Source organism: Hevea brasiliensis, chromosome 11, assembly GCF_030052815.1.
Source record: "Hevea brasiliensis isolate MT/VB/25A 57/8 chromosome 11, ASM3005281v1, whole genome shotgun sequence".
NCBI lineage: Eukaryota > Viridiplantae > Streptophyta > Magnoliopsida > Malpighiales > Euphorbiaceae > Hevea > Hevea brasiliensis.
Window position 1 is genome coordinate 96,033,482 of NC_079503.1, and position 25,490 is coordinate 96,058,971.

Consider the following 25,490-nt stretch of genomic DNA (forward strand, 5'->3'; position numbering starts at 1 on the left):
GATATTGTACTCCTGGCTAAACGATTGCAGATCGGATTCTTGCAAGATCGATGGCAGCTCGTCCATAGGGAGATTCTCCCTCCCTGAAGAAGGTACGTGCCTTGATGGTCCGATCCGCCCCCGAGCTGGAACGGAGACCCTAGGAGGTTCTGGTTGCGCGCTTGGCCCGACCACCTCTTCTTCGTCAGACGACCACGAGAACTGAATGGAAGGAGGACTCGCCGCTCTTTGACCCTCGGCACCGCTCATTTTCAAAGAAAACAAAGAACTTAAACTAAAAAGAAGATCAAAGCCCTTACCGGAGTCTGATCGGCGTCGGAAGAACTTGAGTAAACGAGAGAACTTTGAGGTTGTGAGCGAGAGATTGAAAATGACATACAGGAGCAAATGGCTAACCCCCCACCCCTATTTATACTCGTCCGAGCATTTAATGCTCACGAGGTTCCAGGCAGCGCATCGGTTAGCGGGACTCGCCAGCTGTTCTGACACGTCTCACGAATATTCCCAAGATTCCATAAAGAGATCGGTTAATTATAGAGCGGTAGATCCAGGTGTTTCGAATTACAGATCGGATAATCATATTAGAGCTCGGAAAATAATTAATAAGATAATAATTGACAAAATAAAATCTTTATTTCCAAAAGATCGGATTACATCATTTGGGCGATCTCAAGAGATCGGAGTACATTTCCAAAAATCAGATTACATCATTTGGGCGATCTCAAGATCGGATTACATCTGATTACATCAAAAGGCCGACCTCTAAAGATCAGCGGAACATCCTATCTAAAGAAGCCTATGTCAATAGCCAACATTGTGACTGATCCACAGGGTGTCGCCGATCGGAGCTTAACCCGCTGTCGGAACACCCAATGTGGAGGGAAACCGCTGTCGGAACACCCAATGTGGTGAGAAGCCGAATAAGCTCGGAAGAGCGATCGCCAGGGATCGGCCGAACATTAGCAATCAGCTCACCCGAAATCGGTTCGCTGATTATTCCAGTTGAGCGACTCGAGATCGGCACGATCGAAGTCCGCAACCCAAATCGGTCAATCGATTCAGTTCTCTCACCATCATCAGTTAAGGTTTTCACGATTATTCGATCACCGGGATCGTAAATTTTCAGTCGGTGGATAAAGAAGTCCATCGGAAAAAGATCAAAAGCCACAGTCGTAGCCGGAATTACTGCCGGAACAGTTAAAACAAGAAAGAAAAAGCAAGAAAGGAAAATCGAATGAGGGGGGTTTCCTTCTGTCAGGGGTATATATAGGGGAAAATCGGGCATTTATTGCTAAGCAGAAAAGCGGCGGACGCCGAATCGAGGAATTAATGCTTCACGAACTGTAGGTGATTAAGGGATCTGAAGAATAGAGATCGGAAGATGGGAGATCAGCATGAGAGATCGGAATAGGAGCGTGGGAGGGATCGGAAGGCAAAAAGAATAAGACAAATCCCAAATAACCGTCGTCAGAATCAGAGCCGAGGTAGTTAAAGCGTGGCAGACGAGATCTCCACCGCACGCCTAAGAATCGCCCGCAATGCTGACAGGTGCCAGGGTATGTCATGACAGTCCTGTACATCCCAATCTCCACCGTTGATCTCACTTGTAAGGACAAACCCGGAACCCTTGGATCAAGAGAGAAGACGACAAGACCAGCGTCTTTCGCTCTTAGCCCTCAGATCGTTCCGGACAATAGGATTTAAGACCACGATTGAAAGAAGAAAAGGACAAATATTCTGAAGAATAATCTCAGCCGTTCATTTTGGTTCTCTTTAATTTTCAAGCATCCGATCATGTCCTTCAAAATCTTGACCCTCCATCTCCCTCAAAATAAATCCTGACCCTTTATGGGGAGCACCCGATTCCTATAAATACCTGCATGAAAAACTGTTCAAGCGACGGGCAAAAAAAGAAAGGTAGTTGTTATAGCGGAAGAACTCTGAAATTTCATTCAGTTCGTTACTCTGCTACTTAGAAGTGTTGATTAGTAAGACTTTTGAAACTAGTTTTCGGAAGTGTTTTCTTGAAAAGGATTCTCATAATCGAACTCTACATTTTCGCTTGTTCATTATCTGGTCACACTCTCACTTTCAGCCCTTTATCATCCCTATTTTCATTGTCCAAGCTCAACTTCATTCCACTCGGTTTTTATCTTAATCTGATTACATTTTAGCTAAGCACCCTTCAATTCACGACGAACATCAGCCCTCAGGCTAATCAGTCCGCTGTCTTATCACCATTTGTCACCCCGTAGTTATTTCAATAGATTTGGCTCCCTACAGGTAAGAGCTCATATTCTTTGTTTTATTAGCTTTACTTTTTCGCACTTTCTTCGTTATTCTTGCGTATGCAATTTTCTCCAAGTTCATTTTGTGCAAAAGAACCCCAAAGAATGTTACTCTCTCGAGTTATCTCTTTAGTGATCAGTCCATCATTTTATTAATCTTCGTCATTTCTGAATGCAAGTTTTCTATCTCCTAGCAGCGTGTAAGTGGTTGGGTAAAACGTAGGTAACTGCAACTTAAGGGTCTCTTTTAAGAGAGAGAGCCTGAATAACACGTCAGGAAAATAGCCAAACTATTAGGTGGACGTAACGGCAATTCGCAAGATGCCATAAAGTGGAATAAAACCAAAGTAAACGAAACAGAATAGATCGGACATTAATAGGTACTGGTAAAGTGACCTTAGGGGAAGTCAGCAAAATTCAGTCCAGCTTCTCTTATTTAGTCACAAAATATCAATTAGAAGCCTTACCCCCCAACACCTTAGAACGTCAGAATCCTTAGCTTTAGGACCTTATGACATGTAGCTGAAATTAAAATTTGGGAGATCGGAAAGATCCCATTAAGGTTCCTGTTAATTTAAAAAGAGATCGGAAGAGGGTTCTTATCCGATTCTCAACTCAAAACTTTAATTAAATAGAGATCGGAGGAGAGTTCTTATCCGGTCTCAAATCAAAATTTTAAATAAATACTTAATAGAGATCGGAAGAGAGTTCTTATCCGATTCTCAACTCAAATTTAAAATAAATACTTAATAGAGATCGGAGGAGAGTTCTTATCCGGTCTCAACTCAAAATTTTAATAAATATTAAATAGAGATCGGAGGAGAGTTCTTATCCGGTCTCAACTCAAAATTTTAATAAACATTAAATAGAAATTGGAGGAAAATTCTTATCCGATCCCTGAGCTAAAATTTTAATGAATACTTAAAAGAGATCGGAGGAGAGTTCTTATTCGATTCTCAATCCTAAATTTTAAATACCCCAAAGAGACCGGAGGAGGATTCTTATCCGATCTCCTCTCAGAATTTAAGAGAGATCGGAGGAGAGTTCTTATCCGATTCTCACACCTAATTTTAACCTACACGCAAAACAAACCCAAAACCAAAAATGATATGCGACGTCAATTCACTAAGGTTGTCTCATTTACTTATGTATCTGGGTGATCCAAATTTAGTGAAAAATCAAATGCTCCTTTAGTCAAAAGGATCAACATGTCCATTCAAGCCCTCCTAACTAATGCAAAATTAAACCTACTTACCCTTATTAAGGGACGAGGTGGGGTGCCTAACACCTTCCCCACCCGCTTACGGAGCCCGAACCTAGAATCTCTGTCTTGAAGTGGTTTCATTTTAATTTATTTTTCACAAATGGTTTTCTTTAGTTTCCATCAAAACTAAGGTGGCGACTCCTCACTCATTCCCACTTCGGTGAGGGTTCGTTCAGGCGACCGCAAAATCCCTTGCGACAGCTAACCAAGGGACCTTGTCTAGAGATAGAAATTCCTTACAGCGATGATGTTTTGAGGAGATGAGATAACCCTTCTGTACACAAGATGAATAGATACGGCGATAGAGGATCACCCTGTTTTAAGCCTTTTGATGGTTTTACTAACCCCATTTTATGGTCATTGATTTGGATGGAATAGGAGACTGAAGAAATGCATTCCATAATCCAATTGTTCTAGGTATTATGAAATCCAAAACAACTTAGCATATGTTTCAAGTAATCCCATTCAACACACTCATAAGCTTTCTAAGATCTAGCTTTAAAGCCAACCCATAGTTCTTCCCTTTTTTCCTCAATTTCAAATTGTGTATTATTTCATTATTGATGAGAATATTATCAAAAATGAGCCTGCCTTTAGTAAAAGGATTTTATTCCTCGTTGATAAGAGAATGCATAAAAGGCTGAAGTCTATGAACTAAGATCTTAGAGATAATTTTATAAATGGCATTGCAAAGACCAATTGGTCTAAGATCTTGTCAAGACCCAACCTATGGGCCGGACCGGCACTAGGACCTGGGCCAGCCTAAAGCCCCCGAGGCCCGTAGTAAGCCTAACTGTTCATTAACCCAACTCTAAGGCCCATTTGGGCCCAATATCAAGAAAACAAACGGACAGAGTCCGGCCATAAAATGGACTTTCCAATGGGGAGTTTTCGACTCACCCGACCTGTAAACATAATAAATACTCAATTGGGGAGCTCAGCTCACCCTCCACATACTCATATCCTCATAAAAATAAATGGGAGCTCAGCTCCCTCATCCAATCCATCAAACATGCATATCATTATACGTTTACAGGTCCAACATGATAATAATATTACAGACCATAATCAAATAAATACTTCTAACACATGCGGAAATTCTAGGAGTAAATAAAATTACACAAATATTGATAAACAACCTGCGAAGGAGAAAAACAGGTTAACCAAAATAAAATCCTCCTGTAGCCTGAAAAAAATATTGAACAGGAGTGAGCGTTCGACTCAGAGAGTAAAATATCAATTTTAACCATAATCTCTATAACTATCTAAAACTAATGCACCCTGTAAAGTGAAATGCAACATCAACATCATTTTCACATCATAACATCAAAAAGGTAATTTGGAGCACTCACGCACCCTGTAGCATCAATCATAATATATGGGAGCTGATCCCCTATACAGCTCTCTTAAATCCAACCTGGTGCCAGCGAAGAACTCAAGCTAGATTTTCGCTTAATAAACCAAATCGAGGGTCCCAGCGAAGAACTCAAGCCGTGACTACCCCTTGAAGGATCGGGTCCCAGCGAAGAACTCAAGCCATGACTACCCGTCCTGTCCATAGTCCACACCACATCACACGCACACCAACGCACGCATACTGCTCCAAATTACCACGATAACATTCATGGCACGTTAACAGTTATGAATGCAACATAAGTCGTGCCTAGAGTTTAACTATATAATATATGCATATAAGTGATGCATGGGTATGCTGAACATATAATAATATCGAAATTACAATTAAAATTAATATTTTACTCACGGACTTGGACAATCAATCATGGCGGTGGGCGGAGGAAGAAGGTCAGCTCACACTGACAATTACATTAAAAAAATTTTTTTTAATATAAAAGACTCAATACAAACAAAGAAAAAGACCAATACGTCCTAAGTCGTGTAGAAATTCGCGAGTCTCCCTATACCTAGGACTTACCCAACTGCAAAAGGGCTCAAAACACACTTCTATATTCACAATCCATATATCCACTCAATCATATCACACAACCCTCCCGCCCATCAAATCGATCATCCATCACAATACGTAAAATTTCAATTTAGTCCTTATTATTGATCATTTTGCAAAAACTGCCCAAACAAGCTCTAAAAATTCTAAAACTTTGCCCCGCGGTCCTTAGCAATATTATTAAGCTATTGCAAAAAGGATCGTAATTTTCTAAGCTACCACAAATATTTTATGGATTTTTAATCCTATTTGAGCACTAGAAAATTATGAAAAAACAAGGTTCGGGTTTACCTTTGAAGATTCCGACTTCGGGAACGCGCTCGGGACGTCTCACAATGGGGGGCTAGCCAAAACCTCGGTCTAATTCGGAGACTTTTCCTGTAACAGTGCATGCAGCGGGATTTCAGACCAGTCAACTGTCGAATTTCCGCGAATCGAGGATACCTACATGAAGCCCATAACACGGGGGTTAGTACATAAATTTTTCAGAATTTTCTAAACTCATTAAAGGCTCGGAAAAACACTGCGAAGTTTCGTGGGACCCACCGAAAAACGGTGTCGAAAAAATTTGAAATTTATGTCGCCGCGGCTCTCGGCAGTGGAGCGTCTTTGGTACCCTCGGTTTCTCGTGAGATTCACGGTTTTAGAAATCTAGCCCAAAAGTCGAAATGGGCTAAAATCTTCCCGAGCAAAAATCGGACAAACCGCTAGATGGATTTGGCGTTCTTGGTGTCTATGGAAAGCTCTCGAGTAGATGATTTTAGACACAAGACCGGTCAATTGGTTGGCGGATCGGCCGGATTTTGGCCGGAGAAGCCGAAACGCCGCGCACGCGAGGGAGAGAATTCGCGCGTGGTTTCCGGCCGTTTTGGGTGGCCAGGGGTGGGAGGTGGGTGGCGGCGCCGATCGGTGGGGTGGCGAGGGAGGTGGCCGCGGCGGGGAGGAGGAGAAAGAGAGAGAAAAGGAAGAGGGAACGACGCGCGCGGGGAAGAAAAAAGGGAAGGGAGCCGGTCCGATTCGACCAGTTCGATTCGAAATACAAAATTTTGAATTTTTACTCTGCCTCGGGACCGAAAACGAGGTCCAAAATTCAAAAATTCGAGAAACTTCGAGAAAAATACGTAGACTCCAAATATATTTTTAGTTTTGCCACGTAGTCTTTAAATAAATTTTTAAAATTCATCAAAGTTTATATTTTCGGAAAATCGAACCCGATTTTTAAAATCCGAAAAATCTCAAAAAAAATTCCTAAAATTTAAATAAAATTAAAATACCAAAAATGCTCATAAAATTTAAAAGTTTGGGGTGTTACATTCTTCCCCCCTTACAGAAAATTCGTCCTCGAATTTTACACAAGGCAAAATAAAGCACATGATTATACATTGAACAGATAAGGGTACTTGCTACGCATGTCCCGTTCTGACTCCCAGGTGCACTCTTCCACTGACTGACTTCTCCACAAAACCTTAACCATAGGGATCTGTTTTGATCTCAGCTGTCTCACTTGGTAGTCCACTATGGCTACAGGCTGCTCCTCAAATGTCAAGTTCTCTTTTAGCTCTATCACATCCGGCTGCAGTACATGAGAAGGATCGGGAATGTATTTCCTGAGCATGGAGATGTGAAACACGGGATGAATGTGAGAGAGGTTGGGTGGTAGCTCAACCGGTGAGGCAATCGCTCCAACTCTATCAAGAACCTCAAAAGGTCCAATATACCGAGGTGCCAACTTGCCATTCTTTCCAAAACACATGACTCCCTACAATGTAGAAACCTTCAGTAATACATAGTCGCCATCGCAAACTCCACATCCCTCCGTCAGAGTGCATAACTCTTACGCCTCTTGAAAATTTTGTTTTCGTTCCCTGATTAAAGGAACTACCTCTGAAGTGTACTGCACTAGGTCTACATCATGCACCTTCGCTTCCCCCATTTCTGTCCAACACAGAGGAGACCTACACTTTCTCCCATATAATGCCTCATAGGGTGCCATCCCTATGCTGGAGTGATAACTGTTGTTGTAGGCAAACTCCACCAAAGCTAGCTGCTCATCCCATTGACCTCCAAAATCCAAGACACTCATGCGAAGCATGTCTTCCAGTGTTTGGATTGTCCTTTCGGACTGTCCGTCTGTCTGAGGGTGGAAAGCCGTACTGAAGTTCAACTGTGTGCCAAGTGCCTCCTGCAACTTTCTCCAAAACCGAGAAGTGAACTGGGGCCCTCTGTCAGATATTATGGAAGCCGGAACTCCATGCAATCTGACTATTTCTCGAATGTAGAGCCGGGCGTACTGTGCCACAGAATATGTAGTCTTCACAGGCAAGAAGTGAGCTGATTTGGTTAGACGGTCTACAATTACCCATATCGAATCATATCCTCGCGTGGTACGAGGCAACCCAGTCACAAAATCCATAGTAATCATTTCCCACTTCCATTCTGGGATAGGGAGCTCTTGCAGCTTCCCTGACGGTCTCTGGTGTTCAAACTTCACCTTCTGACAAGTCAAGCACTTGGACACAAAGTCTGCTATGTCTCTCTTCATGCCATTCCACCAATAGCTATCTTTCACATCATGGTACATCTTGGTGGAACCTGGGTGGACACTGTACAGTGTGTAGTGTGCCTCCCGCATAATTTCATCTCTGAGATTGTCCACATCGGGCACACATATCCTAGTACCTTGCACTAGGGCGCCATCATTGGCAAATCCAAACTCACCACCTTCACCTTGCTGTACTCTTTCTATAATCTTCATCAATTGTTGGTCTCTGTGCTGGGAAACTCTAACTCTGTCCCTCAAGTCTGGCCTCACTGAAAAGTGAGCCAACAATACCCCCTCATCTGAAAGATCTAGGATTAAACCTTGATCCATCAACTCATGTACCTCCTGAATCAATGGTCTCTTCTCTACTGAAATGTGCGCCAAACTGCCAGAAGATTTTCTGCTCAAGGCATCTGCCACAACATTGGCCTTTCCAGGGTGGTACTGGATGGTGCAATCATAGTCTTTCAGAAGCTCCATCCATCTCCTCTGTCTCAAGTTTAAATCCCTCTGTTGGAAGATATACTTCAAACTCTTGTGGTCGGTGTATATCTCGCACACTTCACCATACAGGTAGTGTCTCCAGATTTTTAGTGCAAAGACTACAGCCGCCATTTCCAAATCATGGGTGGGGTAGTTACGCTCATGCCTCTTCATGCCTTGAAGCATAAGCCACTACCTTTCCATTCTCGCATCAAAACACACCCTAGGCCAACTCGAGGCGTCACAATACACGGTGTATCCTTCACCACTCACAGTAGTGTCAACACGAGGCGGTGGTTAGACACTCCTTAAGCTTCGAAACTCTCCTCACGATCATCTGTCCAAATGAATGGAACATTCTTCCCTGGTTAACTTAGTTAGGGAGCCGCTATCACGGAGAAATCTTGCACAAAACGCCTATAGTAGCCAGCTAAACCCGTAAAACTTCGCACTTGATGGATCATGTAGGCCTAAGCCAATCGATTCTGACTTCAATTTTCTTGGGATCTACTTGAATGCCGTCCCTAGAAACCACGTGTCCCAAGAATGAGATGCTTTCTAGCCAAAATTCACATTTTGAAAATTTGGCATATAGCTGGTGCTCCCTCAACGTCTGCAACACCATCCCTAAGTGCCACACGTGTTCTTCCTCGGTCTGAGAGTATACCAAAATGTCATCTATGAATACAATGACAAAACGGTCCAAAAACGGCTTGAACACCCTATTCATCAAGTCCATGAAGGCTGCTGGTGCATTAGTGAGTCCAAAAGACATCACCAAGAACTCATAATGACCATATCTTGTCCTGAAAGCCGTTTTGGACACGTCCTCATTCCTGATTCTCAACTGATGGTAGCCTGATCGCAGGTCTATCTTGGAAAAGAATCTAGCTCCTTGGAGCTGATCAAACAAATCATCGATCCGAGGAAGTGGATATTTGTTCTTCACAATCACCTTGTTCAGCTGTCTATAGTCAATACACAACCTCAATGACCCATCCTTCTTTCTCACGAATAGAACAGGAGCGCCCCAAGGTGAAGTACTCGGACGTATAAAACCCTTGTCCAGCAGCTCCTGTAGTTGCTCCTTTAACTCTTTCAATTCTGCTGGGGCCATCCTGTAAGGTGGCATTGATATGGGGTTTGTACCCGGAACAACATCAATGCAGAACTCTATTCCCCTTTCTGGTGGCAACCCTGGAAGCTCCTCTAGGAAGATATCCATAAATTCTCTGACAATAGGAACATTTTCCATGCTGACACCTTCTACAGATGTATCTCTCACCAATGCCAAATACCCTTGACATCCACGCCTCAACATTTTTCTAGCACTAATTGCTGACACCAAATTATATGGAGCCACGCTCCTGTCACCATCAAAGCTAAACTCTTCCACACCAGGTATGTGGAAATACACCTTTTTGTTCCTGCAGTCTAAAGTGGCATAGTGAGTTGACAACCAATCCATCCCGTGATTACATCAAAATCCATTCTTGGTAGAGGAACCAAGTCTGTGGGAGGATCTTTCCATCCACTACTCTTTGGGCTACCGGAAAAATCATATCTACATCTATGTTGTCGCTAAGTGGGGTAGCTCTTGACAAAGGGCACTCTAAAGTTGTAGGGTTTCTACCCAACCTCATGGCAAACACAGGGGAGACAAATGAGTGTGTAGCACTAGGATCTATCAAAACACGAGCCTCATAAGAACAGACCAGAACAAAACCTGCCACAACTGCATTGGAAGCCTGAGCATCCTGGTGGGTCAGGGTGAAAACCCGAGCTTGACCCCTACCACGAGTGGCGTAACCACGATCTTGCTTCTACCTCTGATCAGCCTCCAAATCCACGGCCCCATTGTCCTCGGCCCTGTTGTCCACTGAACTGACTGACTGCCATGTTGGAAGCAACCGGATACAATCGGCGAGGAACATTTGCAATGAGAACCTGTGACCCCATCGTGGCTCATCAACACGGGGCATTCCCTAGCAAAGTGACCTGGTTGGCCACACACGAAGCATACTCTAAACCCATCAAACAAGGTCTGAATGTCCTCTTCCACACTGCACAAGGTGCCAAGGAGGATCTGAACTGACCAGAACTCTGTACCTAAAGCGTGACCACCGCTGGATCCTACCACAGTGCAATCCTCGAGGTTTGTGTCTAAAACCACTCTTCTTGTTCTGCTTTTTCCTTTGTAATTACTCCGCCACCATCGTCCGGAGTACCCAAGGAAGGACACTGAGGAACCTCTCGCTCGTCCCTTTTGGCGAGTTAGCTGTCTTGATTCGCGAAGACCTTAGCCGTAGGTCTGATTCCCTTAGCTCGGCATAGGCCTCAGAAGGCTACTAAGATCCGCCACGAGTTAGGGTGAACTTGAGCAATGCACACTCGGTGAAGTTTTAGGACCTCTTTGAAGAAGTCATCCAGAGGGAACAGAAGACCGGCCTTTAACTGTTCCTCATATACCATAACCATGTCATTCTCTTCAAAGAAGTGATCGGCTCGGTGATCGCCGTGACACCGGATAAGTTCGTACGAATCAGGACGAATATTGTACTCCTGGCTAAATGATTGCAGATCGAATTCTTACAAGATCGATGGCAGCTCGTCCATAGGGAGATTCTCCCTCCCTGAAGAAGGTGCGTGCTTTGATGGTCCGATCCGCCCCCGAGCTGGAACGGAGACCCTAGGAGGTTCTTGTTGCGCGCTTGGCCCAACCACCTCTTCTTCGTCAGACGACCACGAGAACTGAATGGAAGGAGGACTCGCCGCTCTTTGACCCACGGCACCGCTCATTTTCAAAGAAAATAAAGAACTTAAACTAAAAAGAAGATCAAAGCCCTTACCGGAGTCTGATCGGCGTCGGAAGAACTTGAGTAAAAGAGAGAACTTTGAGGTTGTGAGCAAGAGATTGAAAATGACATACAGGAGCAAATGGCTAACCCCACCCCTATTTATACTCGTCCGAGCATTTAATGCTCACGAGGTTCGACGGCGCTCGGTTAGCGGGACTCGCCACTGCTCGACACGCCTCACGAATATTCCCAAGATTCCAAAAAGAGAACGGTTAATTATAGAGCGGTAGATCCAGGTGTTTCGAATTACAGATCGGATAATCATATTAGAGCTCGGAAAATAATTAATAAGATAATAATTGACAAAATAAAATCTTTATTTCCAAAAGATCGAATTACATCATTTGGGCGATCTCAAGAGATCGGAGTACATTTCCAAAAATCAGATTACATCATTTGGGCGATCTCAAGATCGGATTACATCTGATTACATCAAAAGGCCGACCTCTAAAGATCAGCGGAACATCCTATCTAAAGAAGCCTATGTCAATAGCCAACATTGTGACTGATCCACAGGGTGTCGCCGATCGGAGCTTAACCCGCAGTCGGAACACCCAATGTGGAGGGAAACCACTGTCGGAACACCCAATGTGGTGAGAAGCCGAATAAGCTCGGAAGAGCGATCGCCAGGGATCGGCCAAACATTAGCAATCAGCTCACCCGAAAATTGGTTCGCTGATTATTCCAGTTGAGCGACTCGAGATCGGCACGATCGAAGTCCGCAACCCAAATCGGTCAATCGATTCAGTTCTCTCACCATCATCAGTTAAGGTTTTCACGATTATTCGATCATCGGGATCATAAATTTTCAGTCGGTGGATAAAGAAGTCCATCGGAAAAAGATCAAAAGCCACGATCGTGGAATTATCGATGGAGCAGTTAAAACAAGAAAGAAAAAGCAAGAAAGGAAAATCGAATGAGGGGGGCTTCCTTCTGTCAAGGGTATATATAGGGGAAAATCGGGCATTTATTGCTAAGCAGAAAACGAAGCGGACGCTTCGGGAATCGAGAGGAATTAATGCTTCGACCGAACCAGGGCTGATTAAGGGATCTGAAGAATAGAGATCGGAAGATGGGAGATCAGCATGAGAGATCGGAATAGGAGCGTGGGAGGGATCGGAAGGCAAAAGAATAAGAAAAATCCCAAATAACCGTCGCCGAATCGAGCGAGGTAGTTAAAGCGTGTGACGAGATGTCCACCGCACGCCTAAGAATCGCCCGCACATCGACAGTGCCGTGGTATGTCATGACATCCTGTACATCCCAATCTCCACCGTTGATCTCACTTGTAAGGACAAACCCGGAACCCTTGGATCAAGAGAGAAGACGACAAGACCAGCGTCTTTCGCTCTTAGCCCTCAGATCGTTCCGGACAATAGGATTTAAGACCGTCAGATTGAAAGAAGAAAAGGACAAATATTCTGAAGAATAATCTCAGCCGTTCATTTTGGTTCTCTTTAATTTTCAAGCATCCGATCATGTCCTTCAAAATCTTGACCCTCCATCTCCCTCAAAATAAATCCTGACCCTTTATGGGGAGCACCCGATTCCTATAAATACCTGCATGAAAAACTGTTCAAGCGACGGGCAAAAAAAGAAAGGTAGTTGTTATAGCGGAAGAACTCTGAAATTTCATTCAGTTCGTTACTCTGCTACTTAGAAGTGTTGATTAGTAAGACTTTTGAAACTAGTTTTCGGAAGTGTTTTCTTGAAAAGGATTCTGAATACTGGAACTCTACATTTTCAGTTTGTTCATTATCTGGTCACACTCTCACTTTCAGCCCTTTATCATCCCTATTTTCATTGTCCAAGCTCAACTTCATTCCACTCGGTTTTTATCTTAATCTGATTACATTTTAGCTAAGCACCCTTCAGTTCACGACGAACATCAGCCCTCAGGCTAATCAGTCCGCTGTCTTATCACCATTTGTCACCCCGTAGTTATTTCAATAGATTTGGCTCCTTACAGGTAAGAGCTCATATTGCTGTTTTATTAACTGTTTACGTTTACTTTTTCGCACTTTCTTCGTTATTCTTGCGTATGCAATTTTCTCCAAGTTCATTTTGTGCAAAAGAACCCCAAAGAATGTTACTCTCGAGTTATCTCTTTAGTGATCAGTCCATCATTTTATTAATCTTCGTCATTTCTGAATGCAAGTTTTCTATCTCCTAGTAGCGTGTAAGTGGTTGGGTAAAACGTAGGTAACTGCAACTTAAGGGTCTCTTTTAAGAGAGAGAGCCTGAATAACACGTCAGGAAAATAGCCAAACTATTAGGCTGACGTAAACGGCAATTCGGCAAGATGCCATAAAGTGGAATAAAACCAAAGTAAACGAAACAGAATAGATCGGACATTAATAGGTACTGGTAAAGTGACCTTAGGGGAAGTCAGCAAAATTCAGTCCAGCTTCTCTTATTTAGTCACAAAATATCAATTAGAAGCCTTACCCCCCAACACCTTAGAACGTCAGAATCCTTAGCTTTAGGACCTTATGACATGTAGCTGAAATTAAAATTTGGGAGATCGGAAAGATCCCATTAAGGTTCCTGTTAATTTAAAAAGAGATCGGAAGAGGGTTCTTATCCGATTCTCAACTCAAAACTTTAATTAAATAGAGATCGGAGGAGAGTTCTTATCCGGTCTCAAATCAAAATTTTAAATAAATACTTAATAGAGATCGGAAGAGAGTTCTTATCCGATTCTCAACTCAAATTTAAAATAAATACTTAATAGAGATCGGAGGAGAGTTCTTATCCGGTCTCAACTCAAAATTTTAATAAATATTAAATAGAGATCGGAGGAGAGTTCTTATCCGGTCTCAACTCAAAATTTTAATAAACATTAAATAGAAATTGGAGGAAAATTCTTATCCGATCCCTGAGCTAAAATTTTAATGAATACTTAAAAGAGATCGGAGGAGAGTTCTTATTCGATTCTCAATCCTAAATTTTAAATACCCCAAAGAGACCGGAGGAGGATTCTTATCCGATCTCCTCTCAGAATTTAAGAGAGATCGGAGGAGAGTTCTTATCCGATTCTCACACCTAATTTTAACCTACACGCAAAACAAACCCAAAACCAAAAATGATATGCGACGTCATTTCACTAAGGTTGTCTCATTTACTTATGTATCTGGGTGATCCAAATTTAGTGAAAAATCAAATGCTCCTTTAGTCAAAAGGATCAACATGTCCATTCAAGCCCTCCTAACTAATGCAAAATTAAACCTACTTACCCTTATTAAGGGACGAGGTGGGGTGCCTAACACCTTCCCCACCCGCTTACGGAGCCCGAACCTAGAATCTCTGTCTTGAAGTGGTTTCATTTTAATTTATTTTTCACAAATGGTTTTCTTTAGTTTCCATCAAAACTAAGGTGGCGACTCCTCACTCATTCCCACTTCGGTGAGGGTTCGTTCAGGCGACCGCAAAATCCCTTGCAACAGCTAACCAAGGGACCTTGTCTAGAGATAGAAATTCCTTACAGCGATGATGTTTTGAGGAGATGAGATAACCCTTCTGTACACAAGATGAATAGATACGGCGATAGAGGATCACCCTGTTTTAAGCCTTTTGATGGTTTTACTAACCCCATTTTATGGTCATTGATTTGGATGGAATAGGAGACTGAAGAAATGCATTCCATAATCCAATTGTTCTAGGTATTATGAAATCCAAAACAACTTAGCATATGTTTCAAGTAATCCCATTCAACACACTCATAAGCTTTCTAAGATCTAGCTTTAAAGCCAACCCATAGTTCTTCCCTTTTTTCCTCAATTTCAAATTGTGTATTATTTCATTATTGATGAGAATATTATCAAAAATGAGCCTGCCTTTAGTAAAAGGATTTTATTCCTCGTTGATAAGAGAATGCATAAAAGGCTGAAGTCTATGAACTAAGATCTTAGAGATAATTTTATAAATGGCATTGCAAAGACCAATTGGTCTAAGATCTTGTCACGACCCAACCTATGGGCCGGACCGGCACTAGGACCTGGGCCAGCCTAAAGCCCCCGAGGCCCGTAGTAAGCCTAACTGTTCATTAACCCAACTCTAAGGCCCATTTGGGCCCAATATCAAGAAAACAAACGGACAGAGTCCGGCCATAAAATGGACTTTCCAATGGGGAGTTTTCGACTCACCCGACCTGTAAACATAATAAATACTCAATTGGGAGCTCACTCACCCTCCACATACTCATATCCTCATAAAATAAATGGGAGCTCGGCTCCTCATCCAATCCATCAAACATGCATATCATTATACGCTTCTGGTCCAACATGATAATAATATTACAGACCATAATCAAATAAATACTTCTAACACATGCGGAAATTCTAGGAGTAAATAAAATTACACAAATATTGATAAACAACCTGCGAAGGAGAAAAGCAGGTTAACCAAAATAAATTCCTCCTGTAGCCTGAAAAAAAATATTGAACAGGAGTGAGCGTTCGACTCAGAGAGTAAAATATCAATTTTAACCATAATCTCTATAACTATCTAAAACTAATGCACACTGTAAAGTGAAATGCAACATCAACATCATTTTCACATCATAACATCAAAAAGGTAATTTGGAGCACTCACGCACCCTGTAGCATCAATCATAATATATGGGAGCTGATCCCTATCTGACTCTCTTAAATCCAACCTGGTGCCAGCGAAGAACTCAAGCCGGACTTTCGCTTAATAAACCAAATCGAGGGTCCCAGCGAAGAACTCAAGCCGTGACTACCCCTTGAAGGATCGGGTCCCAGCGAAGAACTCAAGCCATGACTACCCGTCCTGTCCATAGTCCACACCACATCACACGCACACCAACGCACGCATACTGCTCCAAATTACCATGACAACATTCATGGCACGTTAACAGTTATGAATGCAACATAAGTCGTGCCTAGAGTTTAACTATATAATATATGCATATAAGTGATGCATGGGCATGCTGAACATATAATAATATCGAAATTACAATTAAAATTAATATTTTACTCACAGACTTGACGACAATCCTTGTGGCGGCTGGGCGGAGGAAGAAGGCTGTCCCGGCTCACCTGACAATTACATTAAAAAAAATTTTTTTAATATAAAAGACTCAATACAAACAAAGAAAAAGACCAATACGTCCTAAGTCGTGCCGAAAATTCGGCAGAGTCTCCCCTATACCTAGGACTTACCCAACCTGCAAAAGGGCTCAAAACACACTTCTATATTTACAATCCATATATCCACAGCTCAATCATATCACACAGGCCCTCCTGGGCCCATCAAATCAGTCATCCATCACAATACGTAAAATTTCAATTTAGTCCTTATTATTGATCATTTTGCAAAAACTGCCCAAACAAGCTCTAAAAATTCTAAAACTTTGCCCCGCGGTCCTTAGCAATATTATTAAGCTATTGCAAAAAGGATCGTAATTTTCTAAGCTACCACGAATATTTTATGGATTTTTAATCCTATTTGAGCACTAGAAAATTATGAAAAAACAAGGTTCGGGTTTACCTTTGAAGATTCCGACTTCGGGAACGCACTCGGGACGTCTGACAATGGGGGGCTAGCCAAAACCTCGGTCTAATTCGGAGACTTTTCCGGTAACAGGTCTGTCTGGCCGGGATTTCGCAGACCCAGTCAACTGTCGAATTTCCACGAATCGAGGATACCTACATGAAGCCCATAACACGGGGGTTACTACATAAATTTTTCAGAATTTTCTAAACTCATTAAAGGCTCGAAAAAACACTGCGAAGTTTCGTGGGACCCACCGAAAAACGGTGTCGGAAAAATTTGAAATTTATGTCGCCGCGAAGCTCTCGACGAGTGGAGCGTGCTGGTACCCTCGGTTTTCTCTTGGGATTCACGGTTTTCGAGAAATCTAGCCCAAAAGTCGAAATGGGCTAAAATCTTCCCGAGCAAAAATCGGACAAACCGCTAGATGGATTTCGGCGTTCTTGGTGTCTATGGAAAGCTCTCGCCGAGTAGATGATTTTAGACACAAGACCCGGTCCAATTGGTGGCCGGATCGGCCGGATTTTGGCCGGAGAAGCCGAAACGCCGCGCACGCGAGGGAGAGAATTCGCGCGTGGTTTCCGGGGTACGGGCGGCCGGTGGGGAGGCTGGGTGGCAGCGGCCTACCGGGGTGGCAGGGAGGTGGCGGCAGGGGAGGGAGGAGAGAGAAAAGAGAGAGAGAAGGGGAGAGGGAACGACGCGCGCGGGGAAGAAAAAAGGGAAGGGAGCCGGTCCGATTCGATCGGTCCGATCTGGTTCGGTTCGATTCAGCCGGTTCGATTCGAAATACAAATTTTTGAATTTTTACTCTGCCTCGGGACCGAAAACGAGGTCCAAAAATTCTGAAAAAATTCCAGAAAACTCAGAAAAATACGTAGACTCCAAATATATTTTTAGTTTTGCCACGTAGTCTTTAAATAAATTTTTAAAATTCATCAAAGTTTATATTTTCGGAAAATCGAACCCGATTTTTAAAATCCGAAAAATCTCAAAAAAAATTCCTAAAATTTAAATAAAATTAAAATACCAAAAATGCTCATAAAATTTAAAAGTTTGGGGTGTTACATTCTTCCCCCCTTACAGAAAATTCGTCCTCGAATTTTACACAAGGCAAAATAAAGCACATGATTATACATTGAACAGATAAGGGTACTTGCTACGCATGTCCCGTTCGACTCAGTGCACTCTTCCACCGATCGACTTCTCCACAAAACCTTAACCATAGGGATCTGCTTTGATCTCACTGCCTCACTTGGTAGTCCACTATGGCTACAGTCGCTCCTCAAATGTCAAGTTCTCTTTTAGCTCTATCACATCATTGCAAAGACATGAGAAGGATCGGGAATGTATTTCTGAGCATGGAGATGTGAAACACGGATGAATGTGAGAGAGGTTGGGTGGTAGCTCCAACCGGTGAGGCAACCGCTCCAACTCTATCAAGAACCTCAAAAGGTCCAATATACCGAGGTGCCAACTTGCCCTTCTTTCCAAATCTCATGACTCCTTCATTGGAGAAACCTTCAGAATACATAGTCGCCATCGCAAACTCCACATCCCTCCGTCTGGGTGCATAACTCTTACGCCTCTGAAAGTTTTGATCGTTCCACTGATTAAAGGAACTACCTCTGAAGTGTACTGCACTAGGTCTACATCATGCACCTTCGCTTCCCCCATTTCTGTCCAACACAGAGGAGACCTACACTTTCTCCCATATAATGCCTCATAGGGTGCCATCCCTATGCTGGAGTGATAACTGTTGTTGTAGGCAAACTCCACCAAAGCTAGTTGCTCATCCCATTGACCTCCAAAATCCAAGACACTCATGCGAAGCATGTCTTCCAGTGTTTGGATTGTCCTTTCATTTGTCCCGTGCATGCGAGGGTGGAAAGCCGTGCTGAAGTTCAACTGTGTGCCAAGTGCCTCCTGCAACTTTCTCCAAAACCGAGAGGTGAACTGGGGCCCTCTGTCAGATATTATGGAAGCCGGAACTCCATGCAATCTGACTATTTCTCGAATGTAGAGCCGAGCGTACTGTGCCACAGAATATGTAGTCTTCACAGGCAAGAAGTGAGCTGATTTGGTTAGACGGTCTACAATTACCCATATCGAGTCATATCCTCGCGTGGTACGAGGCAACCCAGTCACAAAATCCATAGTAATCATTTCCCACTTCCATTCTGGGATAGGGAGCTCTTGCAGCTTCCCTGACGGTCTCTGGTGTTCAAACTTCACCTTCTGACAAGTCAAGCACTTGGACACAAAGTCTGCTTATGTCTCTCTTCATGCCATTCCACCAATAGCTATCTTTCACATCATGGTACATCTTGGTGGAACCTGGGTGGACACTGTACAGTGTGTAGTGTGCCTCCCGCATAATTTCATCTCTGAGATTGTCCACATCGGGCACACATATCCTAGTACCTTGCACTAGGGCGCCATCATTGGCAAATCCAAACTCACCACCTTCACCTTGCTGTACTCTTTCTATAATCTTCATCAATTGTTGGTCTCTGTGCTGGGAAACTCTAACTCTGTCCCTCAAGTCTGGCCTCACTGAAAAGTGAGCCAACAATACCCCTCATCTGAAAGATCTAGGATTAAACCTTGATCCATCAACTCATGTACCTCCTGAATCAATGGTCTCTTCTCTACTGAAATGTGCGCCAAACTGCCAGAAGATTTTCTGCTCAAGGCATCTGCCACAACATTGGCCTTTCCAGGGTGGTACTGGATGGTGCAATCATAGTCTTTCAGAAGCTCCATCCATCTCCTCTGTCTCAAGTTTAAATCCCTCTGTTGGAAGATATACTTCAAACTCTTGTGGTCGGTGTATATCTCGCACACTTCACCATACAGGTAGTGTCTCCAGATTTTTAGTGCAAAGACTACAGCCGCCATTTCCAAATCATGGGTGGGGTAGTTCTGCTCATGCCTCTTCAGCTGCCTTGAAGCATAAGCCACTACCTTTCCATTCTGCATCAAAACACACCCTAGGCCAACTCTGGAGGCGTCACAATACACGGTGTATCCTTCACCACTCACAGGTAGTGTCAACACAGGGGCAGTGGTTAGACACTCCTTAAGCTTCTGGAAACTCTCCTCACAGTCATCTGTCCAAATGAATGGAACATTCTTCCTGGTTAACTTAGTTAGGGGAGCCGCTATCCTGGAGAAATCTTGCACAAAACGCCTATAGTAGCCAGCTAAACCCAGAAAACTTCGCACCTCAGTGACTGTTGTAGGCCTAAGCCAATCAGTTACAGCTTCAATTTTCTTGGGATCTACTTGAATGCCGTCCCTAGAAACCACGTGTCCCAAGAATGAGATGCTTTCTAGCCAAAATTCACATTTTGAAAATTTGGCATATAGCTGGTGCTCCCTCAACGTCTGCAACACCATCCTCAAGTGCCACACGTGTTCTTCCTCGGTCTGAGAGTATACCAAAATGTCATCTATGAATACGATGACAAAACGGTCCAAAAACGGCTTGAACACCCTATTCATCAAGTCCATGAAGGCTGCTGGTGCATTAGTGAGTCCAAAAGACATCACCAAGAACTCATAATGACCATATCTTGTCCTGAAAGCCGTTTTGGACACGTCCTCATTCCTGATTCTCAACTGATGGTAGCCTGATCGCAGGTCTATCTTGGAAAAGAATCTAGCTCCTTGGAGCTGATCAAACAAATCATCGATCCGAGGAAGTGGATACTTGTTCTTCACAGTCACCTTGTTCAGCTGTCTATAGTCAATACACAACCTCAATGACCCATCCTTCTTTCTCACGAATAGAACAGGAGCGCCCCAAGGTGAAGTGCTCGGACGTATAAAACCCTTGTCCAGCAGCTCCTGTAGTTGCTCCTTTAACTCTTTCAATTCTGCTGGGGCCATCCTGTAAGGTGGCATTGATATGGGGTTTGTACCCGGAACAACATCAATGCAGAACTCTATTCCCCTTTCTGGTGGCAACCCTGGAAACTCCTCTGGGAAGATATCCATAAATTCTCTGACAACAGGAACATTTTCCATGCTGACACCTTCTACAGATGTATCTCTCACCAATGCCAAATACCCTTGACATCCACGCCTCAACATTTTTCTAGCACTAATTGCTGACACCAAATTATATGGAGCCACGCTCCTGTCACCATCAAAGCTAAACTCTTCCACACCAGGTATGTGGAAATACACCTTTTTGTTCCTGCAGTCTAAAGTGGCATAGTGAGTTGACAACCAATCCATCCCCAGGATTACATCAAAATCCATTACTGGTAGAGGAACCAAGTCTGCTGGGAGGATCTTTCCATCCACTACTACTGGGCTACCCGGAAAAATCATATCTACATCTATGTTGTCGCTAAGTGGGGTAGCTACTGACAAAGGGCACTCTAAAGTTGTAGGGTTTCTACCCAACCTCATGGCAAACACAGGGGAGACAAATGAGTGCGTAGCACTAGGATCTATCAAAACACGAGCCTCATAAAGCAGACCTGGAAGAATACACCTGGCGCATTGGAAGCTGAGCATCCTGGTGGGTCGGTGAAAACCCGAGCTTGACCCCTACCGAGTGGCGTAACCACGTCATCGCTTCTACCTCTGATCCGCCTCCAAATCCACGTCCCCCTTGTCCTCGGCCTGTTGTGCCCAGGCGGCCACTGCCATGTTGGAAGCACCCGGATACAACTGACGAGGAACATTTGCAATAGAACCTGTGACCCCATCTGTGGCTCACTGAACACTGGGCATTCCCTAGCAAAGTGACCTGGTTGGCCACACACAAGCATACTCCTAAACCCAGAACACAAGGTCCTGAATGCCCTCTTCCACACTGTGCACAAGGTGCCAAGGAGGATCCTGAACCAGACCCAGAACTGCTGTACCCTGAACTGTGACCACTGCTGGATCCATACCCTGGTCTGAATCCTCGAGGTTTGTGTCTAAAACCACTCTTCTTGTTCTTGCTTTTTCCTCTGTAATTACTCGCCACCACCTCAGGAGTACCCATGGAAGGACACACAGGAACCCTCTGCTCTATTTTCTTGGCTCTCCATTTGTTATCATGACATAGCTAATCTCTATCTGTCTAGCTCGATCAACTACCACGTCAAAAGACTGATCAGACATCATGGCTAGGTTCGCATACCTCCTGTCAAGCCCCCTTAGGAATCTCTTCACCTTCATAGTTTCGTAGCTCTGCTGCAGGGCATATCTGCTCAATTCCAAAAATTCTGTAGCATATTCATCTACAGACCTGCCATTCTGTCTTAAGGCCTCAAAGGCCCACTGCTTCTGATCTCTGAAGCTTTCTGGCACAAACCGATTGATAAAAAGTTCCACAAGCCAGGCCCATGTCAAACCCTCCATCAGGGTAACACGTAGTCATTCATCCATTGTCTAGGCATAGGCCCCATGACATCTTGCATACACTATATCGATCTTCTATCGTCAATGTAATTACATTCTGCACATGCAGGAATCCAAAAACTGATATGCATCGTCTGACACATCATAAGTACCAGGCACCAACTTCTTAAAATTGATGATTTGTTTGTAAGGTTCCCCTCTTGGTGCGGTGGACTGCTGCTGCTGCTATGGAGGGTGGACCATATACTGCGCCATCATGTCGATGGTTCTCTGCAACCCAGCTAGAGTAGCTGCCATGGGGTCCATGGGACCCTGTGTCATAAGGATCGATCTGTCTTGGGGTGGCTGCTCCTCTACTTGAGCGACTCTAGGCCTCTACCCGCCTCCTCGGGCAGCGCCTCATCTGTCCGATACCTCGTCGGGCACATCTGTTCAGTGCGATGGCGGCTCTTACCTTCTACGCATTTTTAAAATTCAGACATTAGCCCACAAAAATTCAAAACTGCTCATTACATAGCTCTATAGACTCATATTTATACATAACATATGGAGCAGAAACTAGAAGCAAAGATGACAATGCAAGACGAATATGGACCCTATTTTTCCGCATGTGACTCCTAATAGACTCTTCCCAACATTTTAGATGAACATTCCCTAAGAATCTGGAACCTAAGCTCTGATACCACATCTGTCACGACCCAACCTATGGTAGGCCGGACTAGGACACAGGCGACCTAAAGCCCCCGAGGCCCGTAGTAAGCCTAACTGTTCATTAACCCAACTCTAAGGCCCATTTGGGCCCAATATCAAGAAAACAAACGGACAGAGTTCGGCCATAAAATGGACTTTCCAACGGGGAGTTTTCGACTCACCCGACCTGTAAACATAATAAATACTCAATTGGGGAGCTCAGCTCACGCTCCACATACTCATATCCTCATAAAAATAAATGGGAGCTCAGCTCCCTCATCCAATCCATCAAACATGCATATCATTATACGTTTACAGGTCCAACATGATAATAATATTACAGACCATAATCAAATAAATACTTCTAACACATGCGGAAATTCTAGGAGTAAATAAAATTACACAAATATTGATAAACAACTGCGAAGGAGAAAAGCGGAGTTAACCAAAATAAATTCCTCCTGCTTTGAAAAAAATATTGAACAGAGTGAGCGTTACTCGAGAGAGTAAAATATCAATTTTAACCATAATCTCTATAACTATCTAAAACTAATGCACCCTGTAGAGTGAAATGCAACATCCACATCATTTTCACATCATAACCTCAAAAAGGTAATTTGGAGCACTCACGCACCCTGTAGCATCAATCATAATATATGGGGTGATCCCTATCTGACTCTCTTAAATCCAACTGGTGCGTGAAGAACTCAAGCCGGACTTTCGCAATAAACCAAATCGAGGGTCCCAGTGAAGAACTCAAGCCGTGACTACCCCTCGAAGGATCGGGTCCCGAAGAACTCAGCGTGACTACGAGTCATCCATAGTCCACACCACATCACACGCACACCAACGCACGCACACTGCTCCAAATTACCACGACAACATTCATGGTACGTTAACAGTTATGAATGCAACATAAGTCGTGCCTAGAGTTTAACTATATAATATATGCATATAAGTGATGCATGGGCATGCTGAACATATAATAATATCGAAATTACAATTAAAATTAATATTTTACTCACAGACTTGACGACAATCACTGTGGCGGCTGGGCGGAGGAAGAAGGCTGTCCCGGCTCACCTGACAATTACATTAAAAATTTTTTTTTAATATAAAAGACTCAATACAAACAAAGAAAAAGACCAATACGTCCTAAGTTGTGCCGAAAATCCGGCAGAGTCTCCCCTATACCTAGGACCTACCCAACCTGCAAAAGGGCTCAAAACACACTTCTATATTCACAATCCATATATCCACAGCTCAATCATATCACACAGCCCCTCCTGGGCCCATCAAATCAGTCATCCATCACAATACGTAAAATTTCAATTTAGTCCTTATTATTGATCATTTTGCAAAAACTGCCCAAACAAGCTCTAAAAATTCTAAAACTTTGCCCCGCGGTCCTTAGCAATATTATTAAGCTATTGCAAAAAGGATCGTAATTTTCTAAGCTACCACGAATATTTTATGGATTTTTAATCCTATTTAAGTACTAGAAAATTACGAAAAAACAATGTTCGGGTTTACCTTTGCCGATTCCGACTTCGGGAACGCGCTCGGGACGTCTGACAATGGGGGGCTAGCCAAAACCTCGGTCCAATTTGGAGACTTTTTAGAATGCAGTGCATGCGCCGGATTTCACGGACCGGTCAACTGTTGAATTTTCGCGAATCGAGGATACCTACACGAAGCCCATAACACGGGGGTTAGTACATAAATTTTTCAGAATTTTCTAAACTCATTAAAGGCTCGGAAAAACACTGCGAAGTTTCGTGGGACCCACCGAAAAACGGTGTCGGAAAAATTTGAAATTTATGTCGCCGCGAAGCTCTTGACGAGTGGAGGGTGCTGGTACCCTCGGTTTTCTCGTGGGATTCACGATTTTTGAGAAATCTAGCCCAAAAGTCGAAATGGGCTAAAATCTTCCCGAGCAAAAATCGGACAAACCGCTCGATGGATTTCGGCGTTCTTGGTGTCTATGGAAAGCTCTCGCCGAGTGGATGATTTTAGACACAAGATCCGATCCAATTGGTGGCCGGATCGGCCGGATTTTGGCCGGAGAAGCCAAAACTCCGCGCGCGCGAGTGAGGGAATTCGCGAGAGGAGGAATTGGCGCAAGGGAGGGTCGCGCGATTCCGGCCGTTACGCGGCGGTGGCCGGGAGGCTGGGTGGCGGCCGCCGATGGTGGGGTGGCGGGAGGAGGTGGGTGGCCGTGGCGAGGGAGGAGAGAGAAAAGAGAGAGAGAAGGGGAGAGGGAACGACGCGCGAGGGGAAGAAAAAAGGAAAGGGAGCCGGTCCGATTTGACCGGTCCGGTTCGATTCGGCCGGTTCGATTCGAAATACAAATTTTTAAATTTTTACTCTGCCTCGGGACCGAAAACGAGGTCCAAAAATTTTGAAAAAATTCCAGAAAACTCAGAAAATTACGTAGACTCCAAATATATTTTTAGTTTTGCCACGTGGTCTTTAAATAAATTTTTAAAATTCATCAAAGTTTATATTTTCGGAAAATCGAACC

At 43.6% G+C, this 25,490-nt stretch overlaps 1 protein-coding gene and 1 long non-coding RNA gene across 2 annotated transcripts in view; one reads left to right on the forward strand and one right to left on the reverse strand.

Moving 5' to 3' along the window:
- Positions 1-25,490, forward strand: part of LOC110632042 (homeobox-leucine zipper protein PROTODERMAL FACTOR 2) — a 94,928-nt gene that overhangs the window by 13,009 nt on the left and 56,429 nt on the right. The window lies entirely within an intron of this gene.
- Positions 4,521-24,062, reverse strand: LOC131170709 (uncharacterized). Its single transcript, XR_009141474.1, has 2 exons — positions 23,992-24,062; positions 4,521-4,738 (listed from the first exon to the last, which is right to left on the reverse strand). It is a non-coding gene; the product is annotated as an uncharacterized LOC131170709 (long non-coding RNA).